The 20115-nt window shown below is 41.3% G+C and overlaps 1 long non-coding RNA gene across 1 annotated transcript in view; it reads right to left on the bottom strand.

The window, feature by feature from the left end:
• Positions 1 to 1858: 1858 nt before the first annotated feature.
• The window catches only part of LOC109529259 (uncharacterized), a 44145-nt gene continuing 25888 nt past the window's right edge, over positions 1859 to 20115 (bottom strand). Inside the window, exon 2 of the long non-coding RNA XR_002170807.1 lies at positions 1859 to 1932. This is a non-coding gene — a long non-coding RNA (uncharacterized LOC109529259). The remainder of the gene's footprint in view (positions 1933 to 20115) is intronic.

The raw sequence follows: 20115 nt of genomic DNA, 5'->3' as shown, positions 1-20115 counted from the left end.
TATTTGATCAGAAAGAGATGCATAGGCACAATGACTTGCCAGGGTGTTCTGCTCCACAGACTCGCCAGGTCCGGAGTGGTGATCAGAACTTCCTCAAGGTGCTGAAAAGACTTCTCTGGGACAGTGAACGCTGGAATGGCCCCTCCCAAGTGATTGCAGCAACAAAAACTGCGGTAAAGGGGGAAGGACGCGATGGCTGGATCCACCAGTCGCAGTACAAGCTCCTTTGGTTCAAGGTTGAGGGGCGTAGCGACGCCAGTCCCAGGAAGGAGAATCAGCACCTAAGTCCAAGTGCGCTGACCTTGCGTGCCGCCGAAAGACCACAGTGGGAGAGAGGGTTTTCCGTGGTAAACACACCCCTCTCAAGAAAGACCACAGGAAAGGCAGTCAAGCGTTGCCTATGGATCATCAGCATTGGCATCATCCTCATGGGCCTGAGAGCAATCACGGTGGGCACACAAGCCCACGAAAGGAGTGACTTGCCTCATGGGATTCGACGTCTGGAGGCAGGAGACGATTGTTGGTATATCTTTATTTTCCTGTTTTCGTGTCGCTTGCGGGATCCTGCTGGTCAGAGGCTGTGCTGCCAAATTCATGGATGCTATCAAAGTGAAGTGGCGGCTCAGCTGACAGTGGCCATGTCGGAGTACCAACAGGTGCACACGGATTCTGATGAAGATTATTTTAACAATGATTGTGACGATGATTGATTTACTGTAGCCTTATGTAAGCCTGTATGACGACTTCACAGAAAAGCATTGCAGATGTGAGTGTTTGATGTTCTTGGGTTGGCTTACTTTGTATATAGTAGTTAGTAGTTAGCAATGTGGCGGAACAGTGAGGGAAGCTTCCAGGAAGAGGACTCCTGAACCAGATGGGACTCATTGGCCGATTCTGGTAAAACATATTTGTTGAACAGGAAATGAGAAAAACAAAAACGTTCACAGGTTGCCCGGGTTGCACGAAATATGTTGTTAGAGGAATTTATGAGCAAAATTGTATCATGTTTAAAGTTTCATTTAATTTGGACACATCTAAACGTTTGGGCGCGTATCCAGCACTTCCAAATGCCTGTGCACAAAGGCGCCGGCCACCTGGCCGGAGGGCTGTTGAAGTCCACAATTAGCACGTCAATGCAGGTGGGCAATCACAGGGGAGGGGGCGAAACTCGGTCACAAAAGGGGAATGAATAATTTGGGAACAGCGGTTGAACAACAAAAGACGAGTTGAGAACACCCGTCGCGCCCAGGCGACATTTGTCGTCCGCGAAGTCTGCAACATGTTGATACAGTGTAGACCAGACAGAAAGGCGCCAATGTACCGGTGGTTCAAAGCTTAAACTCAGGTAACCAATCACTACCGAGGGGCCGGACCGGGGGTGCGGTATGCAAATGTCGGGGGCAGTGTTTTCCTTGTATGTTACAATAAAAGTCGGAATTGGCGGGAAGGGAGCTCGAGTGTGTGATCATCGGAGCAACTACCGTCGTTCGCTCTCAGAGATCCGCTCCCGCCGATATTGAAGACAATTTTCCTGTGTGCCGAGTCATTTCTTTAACTTTGTCCGAGAAAATCTATGACACACTCTCATGCTAATTTAAGGCCCTGGTCCAACCAATTTTTAAACCAAGTGTTTAGGAAGTGTGTTCCAAGTTTACCTTATCGGGGAGGTTAATGATGGGTTCCCCTGGTGGCCCATTGTATCCCAGCAGAGCTTGTAGGAAGTAGCGGCTACTCGCAGCGAGGATGGCCCTGTGCGCTCGTACCTCCCTGCCCTCCACCAACACAGTGACATCACACAGGATGCCCTGTCTCTGCTGCTCCTCAAGACTTAACAACACATTGGCACAGTGGACTTTGGACTCGTACACGTATACAGGCACTACTGCCTCACCCTCCTGCTCGTCGCCTGCCGACATCACTTCCAGTCGCAACCTGGACAAAAGAAACCAGAAGAAAAGGCGTTAATAAGAATTTTTGTTGTTGTAGATTTTTTTTGTCTTGTCTTCCCGAATTAAAGGAAATCATACACATTGTACTTCACTCGTACTGATTGCGGGAGTTTATTAGTGTGTTACTAGACTCATGAAATAAAGGTAAATGCATTTTGTCACGTACAATATAGAATGTACAGTGAAATTGAAGTGCAATTCAGTCATCACCGGTGAGTAGTGGACAGGCACGATTTTTGGGAACCTTGGTCATAGCTACTGGTTTGGAGAGGCACTGTATTTATATCCTGTAAATCAGTGGTCCCCAACCTCCGGGCCACACAGCAAGAATAAATAACTTGCATGACTTCCAAAAGATGTTTTATTTTCAAAAATTGCGGGATTGTCCGTTACATCTGTCTACAGTATCTCACTCTTGACGTAGGTCAAGGCGTGCTTCTCGGTTATCGCTGAAATGAAACCCAGGAGCCAGAAAAATAAGTAAAAAAACAAACATCTTTGGAAAGGGTTTTTTTTTGGGGTGGGGGGGGGCAGCCAGGAGACAGAAGAGGAGCCTACGACTTTCAAGAAAAAGAAGGCTACATTTCATAGAGAGTGTCAGGAGTCTACTTTGAACACGGATTTATCTCAACCGGAGGTCCCCACGCACCAAGGCCACTCTGCATAATATGCGGCGATGGTGAGTCATATTTTTCATGCCCTTTGTATTTGCGGTGTATCTTGTTTTCAAGGCACATTTAAATGTTACCCTAGCGACCAGAGTGTTGCGGCCAGAGACGACGTTACTTGTGTCATGATTGGTGTTTATTATTAAGTTTAGAAAATACCAGTTTTCATGCAGGTCATATCCTATTATTTTGTTGTATTCATCTGACAAACCTTAAAGGCCGGACCTTGCTAATATTGTCTGACATTAATCCGGTCTATGGGGCAAAAAAGGTTGGGGACTGATGCTGTAAATCATTGAACGGTTTGGGTCCTGAATACATCAAAGAAATGCTGATTGACTATAAACCCAGAAGGGGTCCGAGATCTGCAGACTTGGGTCAATCAGTGAAGCCCAGAGTAAACACGGTGACGCTACATTTAGTTGTTACGCTGCACTTACAGGAATAAGCTGCCAAGAGAAATGAAGTCAAGTGTAATTGCTTTTAAAAGCTGATTTAAAATCTTTGCTTTTATGCTTTACCTTTTACTTAACTCAACTCTCTACTCAACTGTATTTGTAGAGCACTTTCAAACAGCCATCGCAGCATACAAAGTGCTGTACATGGAGCAACTAACATATATACAACAATAAAGCAATAAATCAGTAACAAAGATGGTAGAAGGCACCAAACAGTAACACTAAGATCAAATCTGAGTCTGATTAAGGACTTACATTCATTTTAAAAATCTTTTTTTTCTTTTTTTAGTTTTAAAATGCTTGAAATGTTTTTAAAGGTTTCTGTTAATGTGTTTAAATTTTCTCTTCATAATTTTGGTAAACTTCTTTGTTTTTTGTGCTAAGCTTCTGAATGTCGTCAACTGTTCTGTTTGTAAATGCTTTTAGGTGTTGTGTCTTTTCTTGTGTGAAGGAGATTCTGTTGTCTTGTGTATGACTATTCACCAACAGGTTCAAACAGAGGTGCTTATTCGCCGTAACGAATCTATGGTTATGTGAGCTCATGAATCCGCTATATGCGGAACGTCACGTAACCAACCACTAAAAACAGGTTAGCAGACTTCTTCTATATGCCATAATAACGAGTATAAAAACGCATCGATGACATGATGGTTGGAACCAACTGGCTGAGATTTTGTTTTCTTTATGGCTTGTGTCGTTGAACAAAAGTTTCAGTGTATCCATGGATATAATTTATGTATGCAATGATGACATGTACACAGGATTGTATATGGCGGCACAGTGGTCGACTGGTTAACATGTCTGCCTTCCTGTGTGGAGTTTGCATTTTCCACATTAAGCTTTTTCTCTCCAGTGAACAACTATAGTGAGGAAAAAGCTTAATGCCTATAAAATCCAAAATATTGTGGCGATTGCTTGGATATTTTCAGAGGTTGAAGTGGGCAACGGTGGATATGTGCCTGTGAATTCTGGCGGCAATTGTTCGTTAAGTCAGGTTAAGCTTTTTTTTTTTTTGCATGCACATTAAGTGTTTGAGATGTCCCTCACTCAGCAAGGGCAGAATCACACAAGACATCGCAAAACAGCGTATTCAAGGCACGTTCATAAAGTTGGAAACAGTGTCGCTGTGCTTTTGAGGGTATTCGATTGTTCTTTGTTTATGTTTTTCTCGTCATCATCAATCATAATTTTAGGTCACTGAAATTTGAGACATCCACAGATGGGTTAAGGTGGTCACACACACGCGCGCACACGCTGAATTATTCATCACAGAAATAAAATGTCCAAAAGCAGAACAGCATGTATCTAGTGCACATGCACATGTAATAAATTAATAAAGACTGAGAAATAACTCACCAGCTTCACTCTGTCTGTAAACTGTATATGGATGGGGCATGTTCATTTTTTTTTTTTTTTTCTATGTCCTACTTTTTTTCCATCTCTGGCCCGATTATGTCTTACTTTCATCTCGGATATATTTGGTGTATACTATTTATTGCTCATGTGTGCTTGGCAGAGCACATGTATGTCTAAGTATTTACGAAAACTGCATGTGCACTCTGTGGCAAAGCCAGGGGACACCAAAAAGTGGTGTCGCTCCCTCTGGAACATCAGTGGCTTCGCCCTAGGAAATGTTTAGATTAATTGATTTATATCATGACAGGGGATGGGGTGGAAGGCTACTTGGGAAAGGCAAGTACCAGGGGCGTCACTAGGCTTCAAGAACAAGGGGGGCTTAGCCCCAAGGGGAACACAACCCCTTTGGGGGGGTCCGGGGGCATGCCCCCCCGGGAGAATTTTTTCTACATTCTGTTAAAAATCCATCAATTCCGTGCACTTTGAGAGCAAAATGAAGATGCTATGAAGAACTACACACATCACATTAGTATCCTCTTTACTATGATGGGGCTTCCTCCCCTGGACTTTAACTGGACTAGATAATAGAAATTATAAAGAGTTCAAAAGTTCAATCTTGGTTGTTCAAGGGAATTAGAAGGATGCCCGATAACATAACCTATATGACAGTAGGCCTATATTCCTCTCTACCAAAATGTATTAATATATGCTTAGCCCCCAGAAGACTATGTATTTTGAGATGTCTGCCGTGATATGCAATTTAAGTTAGTACAATGAGATGCAAAAGCTTCATCACTTTGGAAAAACACAACGCTGTTTACTTACTGTAAGCTCCGATTGCATTTTGGGAACAGCCTTGCAAGTAAAATTAGCCTTACAGACGCATGCGCGACGCCACAGTTGTGCTCACAGCTTCAGTCCAGGAGAGCTGCACACAGACAATTAGACAAGACGAATCGCGGGAGGTTTCGATTGTGTGCAGTTTTGCTCCCGTCTACCCGGGGATCTTTGCAGCTGTTTAACAGCAGAACACCGCAACATGGTAAACGAACATCACAATGGCGTCCTCAATAATATTTGCATGCCTCAAACATTGCATTCACCTTTAGTGGAAGAACAGCACTGCACATTCCTGTGCTCCCTTGTGTCAGTTTTTAAAATGGTTCTTAACTCCTCTTCTGATATACTGTATTTTTCAGTGATTTCAGAGGGGATGTGAAAAGGGGAATTGTACAAATGAAAAGGATATTTTTGTTTTCATGTTTAGTATTTATTTTGGTAAAATTAGTATTTTGTTCAATTGTTTTGTTAAATTAAGGGAAAAAAAGACAACTACTGTTTAACAAAGTTAAAGTAAAAATTGTCTTATTTCCCTAAAAGGGCTATTTCTATTATTAAGCAGGCACAACTTAACAAAATAAAAGAGTTCCTGTGCCTCAACACAATACCTCTCATTATTTGCTGTGTACTGGCAAAGTGAATAATTGTTATTTTCATGCACCCCATTATTGGTTGGTTGTGAGGAGTGTTGATTTGTATAAGCTTGGCTTGAGATGTCTGCCGTGATATGAAATTTAAGTTAGTACAATGAGATGCAAAAGCTTCATCACTTTGGAAAAACAAAAGTTGGCTGCTCAATACTTACTGTAAGCTCCGATTGCATTTTGGGAACAGCCTTGCAAGTAAAATTAGCCTTGAGATCTGATAGACTCACCTGTCCAGCAGAGCTCCCCCCGGCTCACTCTCTGTGCGTCTTTAGCCTGATTCCTATCAAATAAATAAATTGATTTTATATTTATTTTTTTATTTTATATAGGCCAAAATCTCAATAGGTGTTGCCTCAAAGAGTTGGTGTAATGATTATTTATGTATTTAATTATAAAATGTTGCTTAATTTTTATTAAGCACCACCTTAATTTATCCAAAAGTGAACACTTGTTACAGTGCAGTTTCTGCTGTTACTGGAGATATTTTAGCGGACTATAGTCACTAGTTTTACCAGCATGGATGCATTGAATACTTAATTTACCTTTCTAAAAAACTGTCGAATATCCATGCTGTCGACTCAACCTGACTTTCGGCAATGAACTGTCAGTTGTTGCGTTAGCATTTGATGTGGCGATGGTGACAGACACGTCAAATGCTAACGCAACACCTGTTGCGTTCAGGAAACCTGGGAGATTTAACATTACAATAATGGCAGGTTATCGAAACATAATTTAAAATGGCCACATTACATTGAATTTGATGCAATATATTAGCAAAAGTACAGGAAAAATAAATACGTTTTTTTAAATAATGCAATGAAATTATTTAGGGGGGCTAAAGGCATTTTTAGGGAGGCTGAAGCCTCCCTAAAATAGGCCTAATGACGCCCATGGCAAGTACCATTTGGTGTGCTCTGCATGGTACTGTACCATGCGAACATACGGACCGTGGTTTTTCAGTCTTTGCACTGACGCTTTGTATGTGCTCTTTGCCTGTTGTGCGTTTGCCCAGTTGCAGTTGCTTCAACGTGTGGCTCAAAGAGGCAGTAACAAAAGCACTGGCAAAAGCGCTGTGGACTAATTTTGGTTTCAATGTTAAATAAAAACCTTTTGTGACCAAAGAGCGACTTTTCAGGCAACCAACCAACCCCGATCGATGCCTTCCCGCATCATGCAAGCATACACACAAGCAAGCAACCATGCTGATTTCACAAGCAGGACAATGTGGTCTAAATTACACAACTCTTCACCGGCTTAACATGAAGGATTTTTTTTTTCATTGCAACTAAAAATCAATCCGGCTGATGATCTCTGGTCACCTGATTGCATGCTCCACTCCATTCATTAGATGAGTCTTTTTACAGCTGTGTGACGTGCAAATCAATGAAAACATCTTGAAATTTATCAAGATGGAGTTCATTCATCAACTTAGCTCAGTAGTGGCGAGTGTTTTAACACTTAAGAAAGCAACGGCTTGATAAAAAAACAGTTACAAAACAAAACAAGCTCTCCCATCACAGACAAGCTTTGGTAAGACAATGCAAGTTTTTTTTTGATAGAGCACATTTCATATATGAAGTAACTTAATGTGCTTTACACGAATAAATAACATCATTCACAAAACGACAGCTCAGTAAAATGACCAAAATAGCGTACAGGGCAAGAAAAATATATATTTTTAAATGTATATTTTAAAATGCTTTCAGATCTCAATAGTAAGCATGAGGAAAAAGCTGAGCTGAGTTTTTAACCTCGACTTAAAAACATTCACGCTTGATGCTCACTTCACTTTCATTGGCAGCTTATTCCATTCGTGTGCAGCACAACAGCTAAATGCTGCTTCAACATGTTTGCTCTGAACTCTGGGCTCCACAAATTGACCCGCAAATGAATGCTTCTTTTGACGGAGTCCGGTGAGACGACCATTACAATAATCAAACCAACTGGAGATTCCCCTTGTCTGCTTGGAACATGCCAAATGGTACATGACAACAAATTGAAAACCTTTTTTTTTCTTTTCCAGGAAGACCAATGTCACCGAAAAGATCTGGGATAAAGGAACAACATAAACGCACCCTATCATGTTCTTTGCTGTCGTACAAATTGGATCTAACTTTTGTGTGCATGTCCCCAAATACCGTATATGTGATAGGTTGATATAAGTATTCAAGCTTAACTTTCACCACTTTTGGAGTTATCCGGTCGTGCGTGCAATAAACAAATACTGCATGAAAATCATCAAAATGAAAATGAGGCGATAGAGGCAATTCCATTGTACATCGTATCTCAAAACAAGTGCGGAAAATACATTTTTAACAAGCCAGGGTTCATTTTTCTCACTTTCTGTTAACAATTTGCTAGTTGGTTATTTCTTTTTCCAGCACATTTCTGCCCCAGAGCAAAAAGTTTGAAATGAGTCTGGTGTCGAAGAACTTGAGTGATGATAAATGCCCATTCCAATCTTTTTAAGTCTTCCTGGACAATTTTCAATTGTTGATTTAATTTGGTGTCCAAATACTTTTGGCTGTATCTGTTTTTTCAGCTCCACCAGCCACAAAGCAAGCAGAAATTAATTTTTAAGTTTGACAAGTATTGAGTTTATTCTCAAAGGAACCGACAACAATGATTCAAATAATGGAAAGGTAGTGACAGGTGGCTATTTCTCCACGCAAAGCAAAGCACGAGTCGTCAAAGAATCTTACACTGAATGTGTGGCAGAGCGCAAACATCATGTGACATCCTTTCATAGCACTTTTCATTCATTCATTTGTCTCATTGATTTGTTCCTTTGTAATTTAAGACTGTTTTTCATTATCCACAACACTCTACTTTGGAGTCCAAGCAGTAACAAATCGTTCCAGTCACCGTACATTAGTCGCTGGACCCCAAAACAGCACACCCACAAAAAGTGATACTGTTAAACGCTTTTTGGCGAGAAATGTTTGTTCTGGAAACAGCGTCAAAGCTAGCCGCATGCATGAGCGAGACAAAGTACCGTATTTTCCGCACTATAAAGCGCTTCGGAGGATTAGGTGCACCTTCAATGAATAGCCTATTTTAAAACTGTAGAGCTTTCATAACCGGCTGCAGCTGGAACAAAGCGCTTTCCAGAATATTTAAAATATTACATCCAAGAAATCAGAATATTGATTGACAGTCTTCCCTCACTTATTGCGGTTAATGGGTACCAGGACCCTGCCGCGATAAGTGAAAAACCGTGAAGGAGGGTTGGCTCACCCCCTAGGAATTTGTGTATAAGTGTACTGTATGTGGGTACTAGCATGTTTAAAATATGTAAACAGTATTTATACTTTACATATTTGAGACAAAGACTGCATCAGTACATGTATTTACTTAAATACAGTAAGGCGTAGAAAAAAAAGTAGTGTGTTTCTGGTAACCCGACCGGCCGAGAATTTCTACGTCGAAAAAAACTTTATGGTCAGCATTTTTTTCAAACAACCCTCGACATTTTTGTGTAGAGGGTTTACATCGGTGCAAACTCTCACGATATTCACGTTGAGCGCGTGCGTCGTTTCTCCTGTCGTCTGTCAACAACATTGAAACATGGCGGCGGCTGCGATCTCCGATGACAGTTTAAACCGCGTTTTCCGTTTTACAGTCGCATGCTCGCACCGTAATGTTAAGAAAATAGCATCCATAGATGTATCGAAAAAATTCAGCGAACTATTTGATGAACACCACGGGCCTAGTAAAAACCGAGGGCGGAGGAGCACGGCGGCGGAGGTGGCGGGTTCAATGTCTTCTTGTTTTATGTTTTATGGTTATTTTGTTTAAATTTTTGATGGGAAAAAAAAGATTAAAAAAAAAAAAAACTTTGTCCGACCTACCGACCCATTGCTGAAATTTCATGTTACCGGAAACACACTAGCTTTTTTGTTTGGCCTAATAAACATTCATCAGCACTGTATTTCTGAGAGAGGCGAAGTGACGTGTATTGGTGGCGTAGAGGGCGACTCTCTGACAGTGGAGCTGCCGTTAACCTCCAGCTAGCTCTTGGCCAGTTATCCCCACGCAGCCGATGTGTTTATGATAAGACAATTAATCTGTATTGATGAGGAGGAGGAAGCAAAGAGAGACGTGCTCCTTTATTCGGACAAGCCCAATATCTCTCTCTCTCTCTCTCTCTCTCTCTCTCTCTCTCTCTCTCTCTCTCTCTCACCTTCACTCTCTCTCTCACCTTCGCTCTCGCGCTCACTCTCCCCTCCACTGCACACGTAGCAATCCCCCACCATGTGACAAGACACTGATCAGAAGTCAAGAGTGTGACAAGACACTGATCAGAGAGTCAACAGCCTAACGAGACACAAGGGAAGGTGCTGGACAAGGCTGTGAAGATGCACAGCCAATCAGCTCAAGGAATAAATCCACTCGTGCTGTCACTGGTCGATGTCGCCCCGGGAACCAATCATGCGTACAGTCATATACAAAACCTCTGAGTCATTTGGCATTGTTTTCTGAATACAGTACAGTCCAACCTCGGTTTTCGAACGTCTCTGTTCTCGACCAAATCGGTTTTCGACCTAAAATTTCGAGTTTCTTATGCCTCGGATTACGACTGAAAATCAGTTCTCGACCAAACTTTGCGCTCTTGAATACACCAATCGACTCCTCTCGCCTTCCTTACACGAAGAAGTGACGCTTCCTCGGGTTGACGAGGAAGTGATGCTTCCTCATGGAGCGTTCCATTGTGAGCAGACGTGTTCAATAAAGATGTAATAAAAAAATTAAAAAAAGAGTGTCCAATGTCAGCGGATGTGTTCAATAAAGATGTTTTTAAAAAACATCGTGTTTGTTGACATCTACGCAAACTGGACTGTTATTTCTGGATTGTGTATCAGCCCCTAATCATGGCACCAAAGAAAGCAAGTGGAAGGAGTAAAGATGGTGAAAAAAAGAGGAAAATAGTGCGCAAAACTATTGAATTTAAGAAAGATTTGATAGCAAAATATGAATCAAGTGTACGTGTGTCTGTGTTGGCTGAGGAGTTGAGCATGCCGAAATCAACGATCAGCAGCATCCTAAAAAAGAAAGACCATCTTAAAGTCACTGATGTGGCTAAAGGATCTCGTGCGTTTAGCAAACAAAGGCCACAAATATTAGAGGAGGTGGAGAAACGTTTGCTTATTTTCATCAATGAGAAACAGCTAGCAGGGGGCAGTATTAGCCAAGATACGATTTGTGGCAAAGCAAGACAATTGTATGGAGATTTGATAAAAAAGGATCCGAGCATTGCTTTTGAAGAGTTTGATTTTAAAGCAAGCAGAGGATGGTTCGAAAAGTTTAGAAAAAGAAGGAGGATATAATCTGTGATTCTTCATGGGGAGGCAGCCAGTTGAGTCAAGGAAGCTGCCGAAAAGTTTAAAGTTGAGTTTGAAAATCTCATCAAGGCCGAGGGATATCTTCCCCAGCACATTTTTAATATGGATGAGACTGGACTTGTGTGGATAAAGCGGTTCAGAAAATGGATGGAGGGATGCTACCTCGTACCGTAGCATAGGGTTGCAGAGAGAGTGTCCATAGTTACAGCCATTACTTTAGGGTTTATTAGTTCAAGGCGTAAAATAATGTAATCTACAATTGTCACAATGAGAGAGAGAGAGATTTGACTTGAATTTTTATGTTACAATGTTTGTTAAAATTGGTAAAAATAAAACATACAAAATGTTTGTACAGTATTTTACATATTACCTCCTCTCTTATTACATCTGTGTACAGTTTATGGTGTAAAATTGTAAAATAAATGCTTAAAAAAACAGTTGTTTTCTCGACTTGAAACGGATTAAAATGTATTACATCGATTATAATGGGAAACAGGGTTTCGGTTTTTGAACAGCCTTCTGTAACGCATTATGGTCGAAAACCGAGGTATGACTGTACTTTAGAGAAAAAAACAATGTTGTGAAGTCGCGATAAATGAAGCGCGATACAGAGAGGTATCACCGTACTGTTTATATACCACACTGGATTGTAAGGCGCACTGTGGGCTTTTGAGAAAATTAAATACATTTAGGTGCGCCTTATAGTGCAGAAAGTACAGGATATGTTTGCCACCTCCACTCCGTCCAGCACACAAACAAAATTGAAGCACATCAAAGCCAGAGTCACACCTTCTCTCAGCAGCAGACATAAAGACAAAAGTAAACCCACATGTTAATGTGTCTGGACAGGTGGAACCTAAACAGCACTAAGCAGTATATACAGCTCATTTGCACCAATATATCAGCCTGCAGTGTTTGCATGTCCTAGACATAACTTAGCTCACACCAATAGAAAATATTTCAGACAGAGTATTCAGAGAAGGAGATTGAGCCCACTGATGTTGAATTTACCCTGACGTTTGTTGAGTCAACTCACTTCGGGGGTTTTACCATTGATCAAAGTTGACTGAAGATGATTATTACCAGGGGTGCACATAACAATTTTGGTCTTGCTCTCAAAAAAGCACCAGAAGTGGTTGCTCAATTTTTTTCACAACCCAGCAACCTCACAAGATGAATGTAAAGACTTACAGCGTTGGTTCTTGTCATGCGCAGAATGCACGGCCGCACAGGGAAACATTGTTGGTGGTGCGGCAAAGTAATACATGAATTTGTAAATGGAAATAACGAGAATGGAATGACGTAGCTTTTGATTGACTGGAATGTTGATTAAGCTGCTCCCATGGTTGCTCACAGTATGGTATACTCTTAAACGGCAATAAATGGCATCAGACAATTTTGTTTATTTCGTCATTTTTGCAGTCAGTGTACAGATTTAACTGTATTTTTTTAGCGGGAAGCTTTGTGTGCTTATTTTTATTCTGTTAATTATTCATTGTGTGAAGGTTATTCTACACCTTCTGTTGTGACTTTTTTGCTCTTAATGTTTCATTTGCTCAGCAGTTGCTATGGCTTTTTTATTTGGTCCTTTATTCCATCATAGTGTTTTGATGTCTCACAGGATTTTACTCAGTGACATCTTGTCAGTACATTGAGCTTTCTACTCGAGTGTCAGCTCTCTTCCATGTCTTTTGCATCCAGCCCGGCTCTCTGTAGTTACTTTGTAATTTCATAGATAAAGACTTTTAATTTGCAACTTCCGTGTCATGTCTGCTTCTGGGTCCAAATTCTGCTCCTCATGGGACACCTTCAACTTTTTTCTGTTTTATTCCTCGCACTTTTTCATCATCCTACTCCTTCCACATTTTTGGACCGATTCTCACTATTCCAACATCAACATTTTCATAAAATTCATGCCTTCCTCGTTTCCATTTTTTTCATTTAATATATTCATGTTTTTTTCCACGTTTTTATATTTTTCACCCAAAAATTTACCATTCATTCCCAACGGTACATTCAACATTACATTTTTACTGTACATCGTTCCAACATGAAACTCAAAACATTCAGTTTATTCATTTCACCTTGGGAAGGATTTTCATGCTAAAAATTCCCACTTCCCAAACATTCAACATTTTCAACATTAAAAAAATAAACACAAAAATATCTATTTTTTTTTCCTCAATAACTTCTCCATTTTAGAACCAAATTGAACTGTTTTTTAACTTTAAATTGTTCATCTTATCCCTCACCGATGCCAAGCATTCTCACTTAGCAAAAATCAACAATTTTCACCAATCAAAATACCCCCAAATACAAATACAAAAAATCCGTTTTTTTTGGGGGGGGGTACTCTTATTTCTACATTTGTTGATCGATTCAAACCATTTCCATTTCAAATGGTTCATCTTATCCCTATTCATGGCCAAACAAATCAGCCGAGGTGGCCAGTGATGGTCTTAAATCGCTTTCAGCGACTGTGAACGCACTCAAAACATAAAATATGGTGTTTCATCTTCGAGAGGCACTAGACCTTAATACAGACTCGAGAGCGCAGAGGACAAAAGACACTTAAGTCTACGAGAGAATGCACGCATTGACATATTTGTGAGGGTCACGCCCTGGGTTGAAGAATGCGCGAGTGTATGCATTTAATGAAGGTGCGGAAGTGGCACACCGAAGTTGATGGGAGAATCTGTGCAGCCCAAAAAAGTGTGCATCAGTAAGATCTTTGTGTCATTGTGCTTTTCAGATTTGATTTGAATGAATGAGGCACCATCGCAGTATGGAAAATGTTGGCTGTCGTTGACAGTTGAACAATCTGACTGTTAGTAAGTGAATCAGTGCATGAGATAGCAGTAGACAATGTGGTACTAAAGAAAAGCAAACCAACGGCAAAGGAAATGGCATTATCTAACAAATTAAGTACTGGAAAACAATGGCTTTTTACTCACACTTGTTCTCGCGTGTCTGAGTGTGTGCAAGGTTCTGTAGATGTCAAATTTTACTTCATGAAGCCCTGACTGTGGATAATCAGATAAAACTGACTTCTTACAGAGTTGTTCCAAGAATATGTGTGTGTGTGTGTGTGTGTGTGTGTGTGTGTGTGTGTGTGTGTGTGTGTGTGTGTGTGTGTAAGGCCAGGCCAGGCCACTGAAAGATTTTTGGCGATGCCCCTGTTCGAGAGGTTGAAGCCTGGCCGCGAATGGCAAAGTTCCACGAATGCCCTACCTAAAGTGATATAATGTGAGATAAGGGATAAAGTTAGAATTGCCCAGAATTGTTTAAAACCAGTATTTTACAACCGGACTATTTCGAGCTAAATAAAGAAAATGTAACAAACTCTGTGCCTTGGTGTGTTTAACGAGCTATGTTCCGTTCTGTTGTGTTGAGTGTTTTGATTTTCAGAGTGAACGCTTTGCTTTTGCTGTTGCTGTTGCTGTTGAGCAACCTCCAACTGGGTCCCAAAGTGGCTTCTAAAGCCGCAGTGACCCGAGTACCTGCAGACCCAGTTGTCGGCTGTTGACTGGGAACTGTTCGTAGCCCGAAGGCACGCCCAACACCGTTTGGAGGTCGTTCCCGAGTTGGGCTGCTGCTGCTGTTGACTGTAGGAGCTGAGGCTAGCTAGTGGCCTCGTCAAACGACACGACTTTTTGGTCATTCACAACAGTGGCGCTGTCAACCAGGTCAATATTGTTCTTGTCTTGTACCAGACGAAATGTCACGCGACAAATCTGTCACTGAGCAGACCCTGCCCAGTTGTTGAAGCGTGCTTCCGTCAAGATTTGGCCCATCGGCGCAGGTCCGTTGGGGAGGCGGTACAAGCAGCTGTTGAAGTCATGTCGACGGAGCCATTATATGCATGTGCACTGTTTCTATGTTCGGAAATGGAAAAAAAAAAAAAAAAAAACGAGATGATGGACCCATTCCTGGATGGTGGGGAGAGGGCGGTATGGACTGTCTATTCTCCAAAAAAAAACTTGAGGTAATGAATTTGTATAATCACACCTGCTTGCTAATGAGCTACTAACTTTCCAGTTACAGGGTTCGTACGGGTCCTTAAAGTTCATAAAAATCCATAAAAAAAGAAGTTGTAAAACTATGTTCTTAATTGTTATAAAATTTCAGGGAAAGCTTCTAAAATCAATAAAAATCCATAAAAATGAACCGGTGGTATTCATTTCATTTGTGTATGTCATTTTCCCCACCCTTTCAATTCATAGTTTTGTCGGAAAATGCAGGACCTGGTACCCGCTCTGCTTTTCCCGCTATCGCCGATTAGTTCCGACGTTGATGACGTTATCACTTCGGGTCATTTCGAGTAACAACAATAGATCGATGCCATGCTAGGGCAGTGAATGGATGGTTTGGTTGCTGGCTCTGCAAACAATTACCGTATTTTCTGGAAAAATCTATTCATCAAAGTTATCGATCTCAACAAGTGACAGACACATATGTAGCGATGCCACTCGAGCGAGCGCGCCTCAGCAGTCGAGAGTCCACTTCTCTCTGCTGTGTGTGCGTCAGCTAAGCTTAGCTGTTGTCTCGGCTAGGCTAGTTTATCTGTTGTAGATTAAAGCATCTTTGAGCTGTGACGTCGGTTGCGTCAGCGCTGATTGGTTGAAACCAAAAGACATGTGCGTGAGTACATGTTTGCATGGACGCACACAGCAGAGAGCAGCGGACTTTCGACTGCAGAGGCGCGCTTCGCTCGAGTGGCGTCGCTACAAATATTCCGGGACAATGCTATTTTCAAGTGGCGCGGCTGGACAAGCCAGACTTCCGTGATTGGGTCCCATGATTGCGTCGGAAAAATTGCTGGCGATAATACGTCGGCCTACTGCCGAGTGTGCAAGAAGGGCATCTCCGTGAGAGGTAAAACTTGTCATAGCCTCCTGGGCAAGTCAAATGCATTGAGGGACACAGCAAAACAGAAGAAAATTGATCTCCAAGAACTTGCAAAAGAGATTGAGGAGAAAACTAAGTCACTGTCTGCGATTCCCTAATTGTCATTTCAATTTCATATTTGCCATTATAAAACATGTCTGATCATTGAAGGTGATATGTGGGAAAATAATAGGGTTGTACCATTTGGGATTTAGACTTCTGACATGCATTTCAGCTGTTCATGTATACTTGATAATGCTAAGCTGGGCAAGCAGTACTACTGTTAGTGAAACCAGATTTTTCTAAACTCTGTACAGCTGTACAGGTGACCCATATGACCATTAGCTCTGTTGTTAGTGTTGTGTTTGTTCGAAAATAAATTGAAGTTTTATATTTTCTAAATTAAATTTTTTCTTTGTGTGCTTTGAGAATTAATTTGTTTTTTTTCATTTTCCTACCTGTGATACAGGATGCAAAGTGAAAATTTGACATACAGTATGTCAAATAAAGGGTTAAGTGATTGCCCCTAAAAATAAAGATGTGCCCTTCCTTTGGCAGCAATGATTTGAACACCAGCTCAGTGAGATGTGGCTTTCTGTTCAGCCCGTGTATTGCTGAGCGGACATTAAATCCACCGTGAATCCCCCGCTGAATGGAGAAAAAGTCCTTAAAAAATGGCTACATTTGTCCTCAAAAGTTATTAAAAGGTCCATAAATAAAAAGCAAGTGGAAGAGTGGGAACCCTCAGTTAGCAAACGTAGCTTGAATTGAAATGCTGTTAGATACCTTCCAATATTACCCTTTTCTTCAAGTGACTTTTTAAATACGATCTACCACATTGTAATTGTGTGCGTCACATCCAGTCTCCCGTCATGAGTAACGGGGCAATGTCTTCGTATTGGTCAATCCTGAAGAACCGATCCGAGGATGATGTAGGACTTGTCATGCTAAGGTGACCAAATGTCCTCTTTTGCCCAGACATGTCCACTTTTTATATCCTGTCTGAAGAACCCGGGGCTGTTTTATAAAGTGAAGGGAATGACTGGTTTACATTGTTTTTCAAGGGACCAATTAGCGTGTGTTGAAATTAACTGAGGCTTTGCAGAGAATACTACGGTACTGTGCTGCCTGTGACGTAGTCCCAGAGAGCTTGCCTCGTGGATGGCTCTGCTGTGCTCAGGAACAGAGGAAGCAGACGTCGAAGCAGTATTGCATCCTAAGCGCAAGTGCAGCTTCATGGATGAGCTGCAAAAATACATTAATAAAATAAAATTCTGTCCCGCTCGCGACAAATGGGAGGTGCACGTGTGCAAACCTGGCACATATGTGCCGGTGTCTAATAAAGGTGCCTGACACCTGAAAGCTCACACGGACAGAGAGAAACACAAAAAAGAAGCTGTGCGAGGTCAGAGTTGCTCTCCAAAATTGACTTGAGTTCATTATTAGAGCCGGGAAGACAGAGGATACAGTGGAGAGTGTGTTTCAGTGAGATCTAACTCTAGCACAAGCACTCATGTCTGTGTTTCACACCCACATTAAAGTAATGGAAAAGGAGAACAACTCCATGATGGAGGTGAAGAAAATACCAAACAGCATCCACACCATTCTTCTTGAATGCAAGAGCAGCAACTTCCTGTCCCTGAAAGTTAGCACAGAAGCGCTATGATAGACTTGGTGAGAGGGCTTTGACCAGTTCTGTGGATGGATCTGAGTGAGCCATCAGATTGGAATGACGATTAGCCTGCATCCAGTACCGAGGAGAAAAGGGGCTGCCAATTGATGATGTCAAGTGTTTTGACTGGGTCACAAACCTGAAGAAATTCACAGAAAGGTACAAAAGTGATGAGTAGTTCAGTGGCCCACAGGTGCACCGGAAGTGGACCAAATATTTTGAGATGGCCAAAAGCATTGCGTGTTACTCAGAACTGCTGAAGATTGCACAGTTTGTCTTTGCATTTCTCTCTCATCGTGCCAATGTTGAGAGGATCTTTTCACACTGATGCAGAGCCAGTGGACCAAGGAGAGGAGCCGGCTTTCTGTTAAGTCACTGAAGAGGAGCCGATGTGTGCAACACAATCTCAAACCCACTTCTTGCAAAGACCTTCCCACTTATTTGTTGAGCAACGGACAACTACTGAGAAAGATCAGCTTTACGGCAAAATATGGCCGGGCAGACAAGGAAGATGAAGAAGAAAAGCAGGGTGAAGAAGAAAACAAAGATGTGGAAGAAAACTAAAGTAAAACGTTTGTGTTTGTTAAATTAGTATTGTTATGAGGCTGCTGTTTTACCGTATTGGCCCGAATATAAGACGGCCCTGATTATAAGACGACCCACTCTTTTTCAAGACTCAAGTTTGAAAAAAGACTTTTTGAACACCAAATAAATTTTTATACAGAAAATAATTACAGTGCATCTGAAACAAATGATGATAATATATTTGAGAGAAAAAGCATGATATTTTGCCCCATTCAAATCTTAATGTCGGAACATTTAAATATGTAAACTAAAGTGCAATCACATTCGTAAATGAATGGCTTCTGGTTTTCGAAATGTAAATTACATCATAACTTCTCCTCAGCTGCCGGTTAACCTGGCCGATCTACGATCCACTTTTCTCCAGATTGTCGCTACGTTTCTCCATTTTCTGTTATCTCTTCTATTATTTTTTACTCTTTTCTTTCTTACCGCTATTTATTTATTTTTCTTCTTCGTGCTACCACTATTTTTATTTTTATTCTTCGTGACAGGGGTTCACTTTGGCCAGGGGAGTCAAGTTCAGCATTCGCTTCAATGATATCTGGTGCCATCTAGCGTTGTGAATGGGTATAATGTCTAGACCACGAATATAAGAAAACCCCCACTTTTTCAGTCTTATTTCAATGCAAAAAACATCGTCTTATATTCGGGCCAATACGGTATATCCATTACAACACTGAAAAGCGAAGAGATTTTTTTTAAAAGTTGGATTTTCTACAAAAGAGGTATTATTGAGAAAATTATTTCAGATGATTTATTGATTGATTTGTCACGTGAGAAGTGAAAAGACAGCTATTATTTCGTTCCACAATGATTTGCGAATACAGAAGAGGCATTCTTGTTTTTATCATTATTTCATTCCAGTTGAAGTTATTTTTGTTCTATTACCGTATTTTCTGCACGATAAAGCGCTTCGGATTATAAGGCGCAGCTTCAATGAATGGCCTCCAGTAATCCTTCGCTATAACGCAGTTCACCTTCCGCGGCTTCGCTGTTTCACGGATGTTTTTAGTGCAGTTTTTTTTATGCTTTTTTTTAAAACAGTGAATTGTGTTCTGCATCCTGATTGGCTAAGGGACTGACCAACATGAACAGTCTCCGCACCTCGTCTCTCTACAGCTTGCCAAATTTACCTTTGCAAATTTTTGATCTTTGGTTTCATTGTATCAGTGGCGGATGCTGGTCTGTCAAGGAGAGGAAGCTCAATTTCGGCCTACGTCATAAAATGTGTCCGTTAATTTATACGTGAATTCTACTCTCCAATCCTTTTCAAAAAAATGAAAAGGATGCCTTCACCAGAAGATTGGTGATTGGCTCAACTCAACTCAACTCAACTGTATTTATAGAGCACTTTCAAACAGCCATCGCTGCATACAAAGTGCTGTACATGGAGCAAATTAACATATACAACAAACAGTAAAGCAAATCGGTAATAAAAACAGTAGAAAGCATCGAACAGCGAAACCAAGAACAATCTAAGTCATGCTGAGTCAAATGCCAAAGAATACAAGTGAGTTTTGAGGCGGGTTTTGAAGATGGGCAGCGAGGAGGCTTGCCGAATGCTCAGTGGGAGGTCATTCCAGAGAGAGGGACCAGCAACAGAAAAGGCTCGATCCCCTCTGAGCCCCAGTTTAGTTCTTGGTACTTCTGATAATGTCTGGTCCACAGACCTGAGGCGCCGGGCAGGTGTGTAGGGGCGAATGAGCTCAGA

The sequence above is a fragment of the Hippocampus comes genome, unplaced genomic scaffold (assembly GCF_001891065.2).
Source record: "Hippocampus comes isolate QL1 unplaced genomic scaffold, H_comes_QL1_v1.1 scaffold212, whole genome shotgun sequence".
Taxonomy (NCBI): domain Eukaryota; kingdom Metazoa; phylum Chordata; class Actinopteri; order Syngnathiformes; family Syngnathidae; genus Hippocampus; species Hippocampus comes.
The sequence above is the reverse complement of the archived record's forward strand: the minus strand, read 5'-3'. Positions and strand labels throughout refer to the sequence as shown.